This window comes from Oncorhynchus nerka, linkage group LG4 (genome assembly GCF_034236695.1).
Source record: "Oncorhynchus nerka isolate Pitt River linkage group LG4, Oner_Uvic_2.0, whole genome shotgun sequence".
Lineage (NCBI taxonomy): Eukaryota > Metazoa > Chordata > Actinopteri > Salmoniformes > Salmonidae > Oncorhynchus > Oncorhynchus nerka.
The window spans coordinates 73172651-73182650 of NC_088399.1; the positions used below are offsets into that span (position 1 = coordinate 73172651).

A 10000-nucleotide genomic window follows, 5' to 3' on the forward strand; every position below is an offset into this window, starting at 1 on the left:
CCTGACGAATGACACAGATTAGCACTGTGAATCACAGCAGGAATTGTGCTCGCCTGACGAATGACACAGATTAGCGCTGTGAATCACAGCAGGAATTGTGCTCGCCTGACGAATGACACAGATTAGCACTGTGAATCACAGCAGGAATTGTGCTCGCCTGACGAATGACACAGATTAGCACTGTGAATCACAGCAGGAATTGTGCTCGCCTGACGACACAGATTAGCGCTGTGAATCACAGCAGGAATTGTGCTCGCCTGACGAATGACACAGATTAGCACTGTGAATCACAGCAGGAATTGTGCTCGCCTGACGAATGACACAGATTAGCGCTGTGAATCACAGCAGGAATTGTGCTCGCCTGACGAATGACACAGATTAGCACTGTGAATCACAGCAGGAATTGTGCTCGCCTGACGACACAGATTAGCGCTGTGAATCACAGCAGGAATTGTGCTCGCCTGACGAATGACACAGATTAGCACTGTGAATCACAGCAGGAATTGTGCTCGCCTGACGAATGACACAGATTAGCACTGTGAATCACAGCAGGAATTGTGCTCGCCTGACGAATGACACAGATTAGCACTGTAAATCACAGCAGGAATTGTGCTCGCCTGACGAATGACACAGATTAGCACTGTGAATCACAGCAGGAATTGTGCTCGCCTGACGAATGACACAGATTAGAGCTGTGAATCACAGCAGGAATTGTGCTCGCCTGACGAATGACACAGATTAGCGCTGTGAATCACAGCAGGAATTGTGCTCGCCTGACGAATGACACAGATTAGAGCTGTGAATCACAGCAGGAATTGTGCTCGCCTGACGAATGACACAGATTAGCACTGTGAATCACAGCAGGAATTGTGCTCGCCTGACGAATGACACAGATTAGCGCTGTGAATCACAGCAGAAATTGTGCTCGCCTGACGAATGACACAGATTAGCACTGTGAATCACAGCAGGAATTGTGCTCGCCTGACGAATGACACAGATTAGCACTGTGAATCACAGCAGGAATTGTGCTCGCCTGACGAATGACACAGATTAGCACTGTGAATCACAGCAGGAATTGTGCTCGCCTGACGAATGACACAGATTAGCACTGTGAATCACAGCAGGAATTGTGCTCGCCTGACGAATGACACAGATTAGAGCTGTGAATCACAGCAGGAATTGTGCTCGCCTGACGAATGACACAGATTAGCACTGTGAATCACAGCAGGAATTGTGCTCGCCTGACGAATGACACAGATTAGAGCTGTGAATCACTGCAGGAATTGTGCTCGCCTGACGACACAGATTAGCGCTGTGAATCACAGCAGGAATTGTGCTCGCCTGACGAATGACACAGATTAGAGCTGTGAATCACTGCAGGAATTGTGCTCGCCTGACGACACAGATTAGCGCTGTGAATCACAGCAGGAATTGGGCTCGCCTGACGAATGACACAGATTAGCACTGTGAATCACAGCAGGAATTGTGTTCGCCTGACGAATGACACAGATTAGCACTGTGAATCACAGCAGGAATTGGGCTCGCCTGACGAATGACACAGATTAGAGCTGTGAATCCATGCAGAAACACATAGCGTACCTTTACCACACCTTTACGTACCTTTACCACATGAACAGGTACTGTTTAGTGTGTAAAGATCTCTGATAACTGGGTTTGCTCTCTCCGTTGAGGTAGCTAGGCAATACGCTAGTCAGTACGCTAGTCAATACGCTATTCAGTACGCTAGTCAATATGCTAGTCAATACGCTAGTCAGTACGCTAGGCAATACGCAAGCCACGCTAGTCAATACGCTAGTCAATAAGCTTGTCAGTAGGCTAGTCAATATGCTAGTCAATACGCTATTCAGTACGCTAGTCAATATGCTAGTCAATACGCTAGTCAGTACGCTAGGCAATACGCAAGCCACGCTAGTCAATACGCTAGTCAATAAGCTTGTCAGTAGGCTAGTCAATATGCTAGTCAATACGCTAATCAGTACGCTAGGCAATACGCAAGCCACACTAGTCAATATGCTAGTCAGTACGCTAGTCAATACGCTAGGCAATACACTAGTCAATACGCTTGTCACGCTAGTCAATACGCTAGGCATTACGCTAGTCACGCTAGTCACGCTAGTCAATACGCTAGTCAATACGCTAGGCATTACGCTAGTCACGCTAGTCAATACGCTAGTCAATACGCTAGTCAATTACGCTAGTCATTACGCTAGTCAATACTCTAGGCAATACGCTAGTCAGTACGACAGTCAATACGCTAGGCAATGCGCTGAAACCTCTGAACTTCCTCCCTAGAGTCTGGTCCTTAGACCTTATTGGTCAGTTTGTGCAGCCAGCCAATTGAAGAGAAGGTTAATTGATCCTGACAGTCGATCAGTATGTGGAGGAGCCATCCTTAATCAGAGGACACTAGGTTAGTGTTTCAGATGTAATGGCTCCAAATCTAATAAATGATTGAAATGCTTGTGTCTTTCTGCAGTGAAGTTGTTTTTGTTCATATTTGTCTGGGTTGCTGTATGTTTTTCTGGAGCAGGAATCTGAAATACAGGGGAGCACATTGTTAGAAGATCGCCCCTGGCTGAGTGCTGTTTGTTTATATATTTGTTTATTTAGGAGTAGTGCAATCGCATGCTGTGATAATAAAGCCTCAGTATGAGAGAGAGAAGAGAACGAAGAGGCGGGAGAGAGAGGAGGGGAAGGGAGGGGGAGAAAGAAAGAGAGGAGAGAGGGGTGGATTGTGTCAAGCTCCAGAGTCATGTGTCTCTCTCTCTGTCTCCACAGGGTTATCCTCAGTCAGCTCCTTGCCTCTCTCTTTGTCTCCACAGGGTTATCCTCAGTCAGCTCCTTACCTCTCTCTGTCTCCACAGGGTTATCCTCAGTCAGCTCCTTACCTCTCTCTCTGTTTCCACAGGGTTATCCTCAGTCAGCTCCTTGCCTCTCTCTTTGTCTCCACAGGGTTATCCTCAGTCAGCTCCTTACCTCTCTCTGTCTCCAAAGGGTTATCATCAGTCAGCTCCTTACCTCTCTCTGTCTCCACAGGGTTATCCTCAGTCAGCTCCTTACCTCTCTCTCTGTTTCCTCAGGGTTATCCTCAGTCAGCTCCTTGCCTCTCTCTTTGTCTCCACAGGGTTATCCTCAGTCAGCTCCTTACCTCTCTCTGTCTCCACAGGGTTATCCTCAGTCAGCTCCTTGCCTCTCTCTCTGTTTCCACATGGTTATCCTCAGTCAGCTCCTTACCTCTCTCTGTCTCCACAGGGTTATCCTCAGTCAGCTCCTTACCTCTCTCTCTGTTTCCACAGGGTTATCCTCAGTCAGCTCCTTGCCTCTCTCTTTGTCTCCACAGGGTTATCCTCAGTCAGCTCCTTACCTCTCTCTGTCTCCAAAGGGTTATCCTCAGTCAGCTCCTTGCCTCTCTCTCTGTCTCCACAGGGTTATCATCAGTCAGCTCCTTGCCTCTCTCTCTGTCTCCACAGGGTTATCCTCAGTCATCTCCTTGCCTCTCTCTCTGTCTCCACAGGGTTATCCTCAGTCAGCTCCTTACCTCTCTCTGTCTCCACAGGGTTATCCTCAGTCAGCCCCTTGCCTCTCTCTCTGTCTCCACAGGGTTATCATCAGTCAGCTCCTTGCCTCTCTCTCTGTCTCCACAGGGATATCCCCAGTCAGCTCCTTGCCTCTCTCTCTGTCTCCACAGGGTTATCATCAGTCAGCTCCTTGCCTCTCTCTCTGTCTCCACAGGGTTATCCTCAGTCATCTCCTTGCCTCTCTCTCTGTCTCCACAGGGTTATCCTCAGTCAGCTCCTTGCCTCTCTCTCTGTCTCCACAGGGTTATCCTCAGTCAGCTCCTTACCTCTCTCTGTCTCCACAGGGTTATCCTCAGTCAGCTCCTTGCCTCTCTCTCTGTCTCCACAGGGTTATCCTCAGTCAGCCCCTTGCCTCTCTCTCTGTCTCCACAGGGTTATCCTCAGTCATCTCCTTGCCCCTCTCTCTGTCTCCACAGGGTTATCCTCAGTCATCTCCTTGCCCCTCTCTCTGTCTCCACAGGGTTATCATCAGTCAGCTCCTTGCCTCTCTCTCTGTCTCCACAGGGTTATCCTCAGTCAGCTCCTTGCCTCTCTCTCTGTCTCCACAGGGTTATCCTCAGTCAGCCCCTTGCCTCTCTCTCTGTCTCCACAGGGTTATCCTCAGTCATCTCCTTGCCCCTCTCTCTGTCTCCACAGGGTTATCATCAGTCAGCTCCTTGCCTCTCTCTCTGTCTCCACAGGGTTATCCTCAGTCATCTCCTTGCCTCTCTCTCTGTCTCCACAGGGTTATCCTCAGTCAGCTCCTTACCTCTCTCTGTCTCCACAGGGTTATCCTCAGTCAGCTCCTTGCCTCTCTCTCTGTCTCCACAGGGTTATCCTCAGTCAGCTCCTTGCCTCTCTCTCTGTCTCCACAGGGTTATCCTCAGTCAGCCCCTTGCCTCTCTCTCTGTCTCCACAGGGTTATCATCAGTCAGCTCCTTGCCTCTCTCTCTGTCTCCACAGGGTTATCCTCAGTCAGCTCCTTGCCTCTCTCTCTGTCTCCACAGGGTTATCATCAGTCAGCTCCTTACCTCCCTCTGTCTCCACAGGGTTATCCTCAGTCAGCCCCTTGCCTCTCTCTCTGTCTCCACAGGGTTATCCTCAGTCAGCTCCTTGCCTCTCTCTCTGTCTCCACAGGGTTATCCTCAGTCAGCCCCTTGCCTCTCTCTCTGTCTCCACAGGGTTATCATCAGTCAGCTCCTTGCCTCTCTCTCTGTCTCCACAGGGTTATCCTCAGTCAGCTCCTTACCTCTCTCTCTGTCTCCACAGGGTTATCCTCAGTCAGCTCCTTGCCTCTCTCTCTGTCTCCACAGGGTTATCCTCAGTCAGCTCCTTACCTCTCTCTCTCCTCTCATCCTCAGATCCGCCCCCCCCGGGTCAGCCTGACCTGAAAAGGCCCTTCTCTCTGTCTCTTTCTCTACACTGGTAGCTCACAGCACAGCAGCTACAATAGTCTCACTGTTCAGTGCCCAGGGTTAGAATCATGTATCACGGGGGTGGTATTTAATAAAGTAGTATTAAATATTTAATAGCTTTAGTCAAGTAAATGTCATGACGAATGTGATCATGATGTGACGTCTGTATATATGTTGTTCTGTCCAGAGACTGCAGTGTATTCTGAAATGGATAGATGTTATCCTACTTATCAGTAGTGTTATTGGGGTTTCTGGTGGTCTAGATTAGTAGTGGCTGTATCACACTATCACTTCCTGGTGTGATGAGAGCTGCTGCCACACTGTCCGGCTGTGTGAGCGAGATAACAGGATGTGCTACTATCCCTGTGCTCTTAGCACTGATTAGATGGGTGATTTGTAGTAATGCTAGATGGATTTGTTTTTTATGACTAAGTGGTATTTGTCAAATGTGACAAGTCACTGGGGTTGAAGAGGTGAGAAGTTCAAGTCCTGCTCTCACAGATACACACACACACACACACAACCACACACACACACACACACCTGGGTCAACGAGTGTGTGAAGAAGGAACAAACGGTGTGTGTGTGTGTGTGTGTGCTTGATGAAGAGACAGACAGTGTCAGGCTTTGAAGCCAGTTGAGTGGGCTGGCACTGACAGCTAGTGAGTGGTGTGTGTCTGTACGTGTGAGTGCACGTTGACAGTGAGTGGCAGGAGCGTCCGCAACATGAAACAGAATAAAACATGGAGGCTGGCAGAGATTCAAACACCGGCTGGCCAGACACACACACACACACACACACACATTGTATAGTAGAATCCAGCAGCAGGCATACAGAAACACTGTGAGGTTCCTCCTCAAGGTCATGACCATAGGGGTGGTTTCTCTCTTTAGTCTTTGTTGGCTGTGAAACTTGTCAGTCCTAGCTCCAGGTATATAGTATAACTAGTGCATGGCCTTGTCCCTAGCTTCTCTCAGTGGGCTTCATTTTGAGTTTGTCTACTCTTTCCCTCACTGTCCCTCTACTCTCCCTCACTGTCCCTCTATCCTCTTCTCCCCTCACTGTCCCTTTTCTCTCCCTCACGGTCCCTCTCTCCTCTTCTCTCCCTCAGGGTCCCTCTCTCCTCTTCTCCTCCTCACTGTCCCTCTACTCTCCCTCACTGTCCCTCTCCTCTTCTCCCCTCACAGTCCCTCTACTCTCCCTCACTGTCCCTCTATCCTCTTCTCTCCCTCAGGATCCCTCTCTCCTCTTCTCCCCTCACTGTCCCTTTTCTCTCCTCACGGTCCCTCTCTCCTCTTCTCTCCCTCACTGTCCCTCTCCTCTTCTCCCCTCACTGTCCCTCTACTCTCCCTCACTGTCCCTCTATCCTCTTCTCTCCCTCAGGGTCCCTCTCTCCTCTTCTCCTCCTCACTGTCCCTTTCTCCTCTTCTCTCCCTCACTGTCCCTCTATCCTCTTCTCCCCTCACTGTCCCTTTTCTCTCCCTCACGGTCCCTCTCTCCTCTTCTCTCCCTCACTGTCCCTCTCCTCTTCTCCCCTCACTGTCCCTCTACTCTCCCTCACTGTCCCTCTATCCTCTTCTCCCCTCATTGTCCCTATTCTCTCCCTCAAGGTCCCTCTCTCCTCTTCTCTCCCTCAAGGTCCCTCTCTCCTCTTCTCTCCCTCAGGGTCCCTCTCTCCTCTTCTCCTCCTCACTGTCCCTCTATCCTCTTCTCCCCTCACTGTCCCTCTACTCTCCCTCACTGTCCCTCTATCGTCTTCTCCCCTCACTGTCCCTTTCTCTCCCTCATGGTCCCTCTCTCCTCTTCTCTCCCTCACTGTCCCTCTCCTCTTCTCCCCTCACTGTCCCTCTACTCTCCCTCACTGTCCCTCTATCGTCTTCTCCCCTCACTGTCCCTTTCTCTGCCTCACGGTCCCTCTCTCCTCTTCTCTCCCTCACTGTCCATCTCCTCTTCTCCCCTCACTGTCCCTCTACTCTCCCTCACTGTCCCTCTATCCTCTTCTCCCCTCATTGTCCCTCTTCTCTCCCTCAAGGTCCCTCTCTCCTCTTCTCTCCCTCAGGGTCCCTCTCTCCTCTTCTCCTCCTCACTGTCCCTTTCTCCTCTTCTCTCCCTCACTGTCCCTCTTCTCCCATCACTGTCCTTCTTCTCTCCCTCAAGGTCCCTCTCTCCTCTTCTCTCTCTCACTGTCCCTCTTCTCCCATCACTGTCCTTCTTCTCTCCCTCAAGGTCCCTCTCCTCTCTTCTCCTCTCCTCTCCCATACTGCATGTATACATAATGTATACTTCTCTCCTCTCCCATACTGTGTGTATACATAATGTATACTTCTCTCCTCTCCCATACTGCGTGTATACATAATGTATAATTCTCTCCTCTCCTCTCCCATACTGCGTGTATACATAATGTATACTTCTCTCCTCTCCCATACTGCGTGTATACATAATGTATAATTCTCTCCTCTCCCATACTGCGTGTATACGCTCCCTCAAGGTCCCTCTCTCCTCTTCTCTCCCTCAGGGTCCCTCTCTCCTCTTCTCCTCCTCACTGTCCCTCTATCCTCTTCTCCCCTCACTGTCCCTCTACTCTCCCTCACTGTCCCTCTATCGTCTTCTCCCCTCACTGTCCCTTTCTCTCCCTCATGGTCCCTCTCTCCTCTTCTCTCCCTCACTGTCCCTCTCCTCTTCTCCCCTCACTGTCCCTCTACTCTCCCTCACTGTCCCTCTATCGTCTTCTCCCCTCACTGTCCCTTTCTCTGCCTCACGGTCCCTCTCTCCTCTTCTCTCCCTCACTGTCCATCTCCTCTTCTCCCCTCACTGTCCCTCTACTCTCCCTCACTGTCCCTCTATCCTCTTCTCCCCTCATTGTCCCTCTTCTCTCCCTCAAGGTCCCTCTCTCCTCTTCTCTCCCTCAGGGTCCCTCTCTCCTCTTCTCCTCCTCACTGTCCCTTTCTCCTCTTCTCTCCCTCAGGGTCCCTCTCTCCTCTTCTCTCCCTCACTGTCCCTCTCATCTTCTCCCCTCACTGTCCTTCTTCTCTCCCTCAGGGTCCCTCTCTCCTCTTCTCTCCCTCACTGTCCCTCTTCTCCCATCACTGTCCTTCTTCTCTCCCTCAAGGTCCCTCTCTCCTCTTCTCTCTCTCACTGTCCCTCTTCTCCCATCACTGTCCTTCTTCTCTCCCTCAAGGTCCCTCTCCTCTCTTCTCCTCTCCTCTCCCATACTGCATGTATACATAATGTATACTTCTCTCCTCTCCCATACTGTGTGTATACATAATGTATACTTCTCTCCTCTCCCATACTGCGTGTATACATAATGTATAATTCTCTCCTCTCCTCTCCCATACTGCGTGTATACATAATGTATACTTCTCTCCTCTCCCATACTGCGTGTATACATAATGTATAATTCTCTCCTCTCCCATACTGCGTGTATACATACTGTATAATTCTCTCCTCTCCTCTCCTCTCCCATACTGCGTGTATACATAATGTATAATTCTCTCCTCTCCCATACTGCGTGTATACATAATGTATAATTCTCTCCTCTCCCATACTGCGTGTATACATACTGTATAATTCTCTCCTCTCCTCTCCTCTCCCATACTGTGTGTATACATAATGTATAATCCTCTCCTCTCCCATACTGCGTGTATACATAATGTATAATTCTCTCCTCTCCTCTCCCATACTGCGTGTATACATAATGTATAATTCTCTCCTCTCCTCTCCTCTCCCATACTGCGTGTATACATAATGTATACTTCTCTCCTCTCCCATACTGCGTGTATACATAATGTATAATCCTCTCCTCTCCCATACTGCGTGTATACATACTGTATAATTCTCTCCTCTCCTCTCCCATACTGCGTGTATACATAATGTATACTTCTCTCCTCTCCTCTCCCATACTGCGTGTATACATAATGTATACTTCTCTCCTCTCCTCTCCCATACTGCGTGTATACATAATGTATACTTCTCTCCTCTCCTCTCCCATACTGCGTGTATACATAATGTATACTTCTCTCCTCTCCCATACTGCGTGTATACATAATGTATAATCCTCTCCTCTCCCATACTGCGTGTATACATAATGTATAATTCTCTCCTCTCCTCTCCCATACTGCGTGTATACATAATGTATACTTCTCTCCTCTCCCATACTGCGTGTATACATAATGTATAATCCTCTCCTCTCCCATACTGCGTGTATACATAATGTATAATTCTCTCCTCTCCTCTCCCATACTGCGTGTATACATAATGTATAATCCTCTCCTCTCCCATACTGCGTGTATACATACTGTATAATTCTCTCCTCTCCTCTCCTCTCCCATACTGTGTGTATACATAATGTATAATCCTCTCCTCTCCCATACTGCGTGTATACATAATGTATAATTCTCTCCTCTCCTCTCCCATACTGCGTGTATACATAATGTATAATCCTCTCCTCTCCCATACTGCGTGTATACATACTGTATAATTCTCTCCTCTCCTCTCCCATACTGCGTGTATACATAATGTATACTTCTCTCCTCTCCTCTCCCATACTGCGTGTATACATAATGTATACTTCTCTCCTCTCCCATACTGCGTGTATACATAATGTATACTTCTCTCCTCTCCTCTCCCATACTGCGTGTATACATAATGTATACTTCTCTCCTCTCCCATACTGCGTGTATACATAATGTATAATCCTCTCCTCTCCCATACTGCGTGTATACATACTGTATAATTCTCTCCTCTCCTCTCCCATACTGTGTGTATACATAATGTATAATCCTCTCCTCTCCTCTCCCATACTGTGTGTATACATAATGTATAATCCTCTCCTCTCCCATACTGCGTGTATACATAATGTATAATCCTCTCCTCTCCCATACTGCGTGTATACATAATGTATAATCCTCTCCTCTCCCATACTGCGTGTATACATAATGTATAATCCTCTCCTCTCCTCTCCCATACTGCGTGTATACATAATGTATCATTCTCTCCTCTCCCAT

The 10000-nt window shown here is 48.7% G+C and overlaps 1 protein-coding gene across 1 annotated transcript in view; it reads left to right on the plus strand.

Annotated features, from left to right (window-relative positions):
• LOC115128796 (retinoic acid receptor alpha-A-like) overlaps window positions 1-10000 on the plus strand; it is a 116471-nt gene that overhangs the window by 96492 nt on the left and 9979 nt on the right. The gene's annotated exons all lie outside the window — the stretch shown is intronic.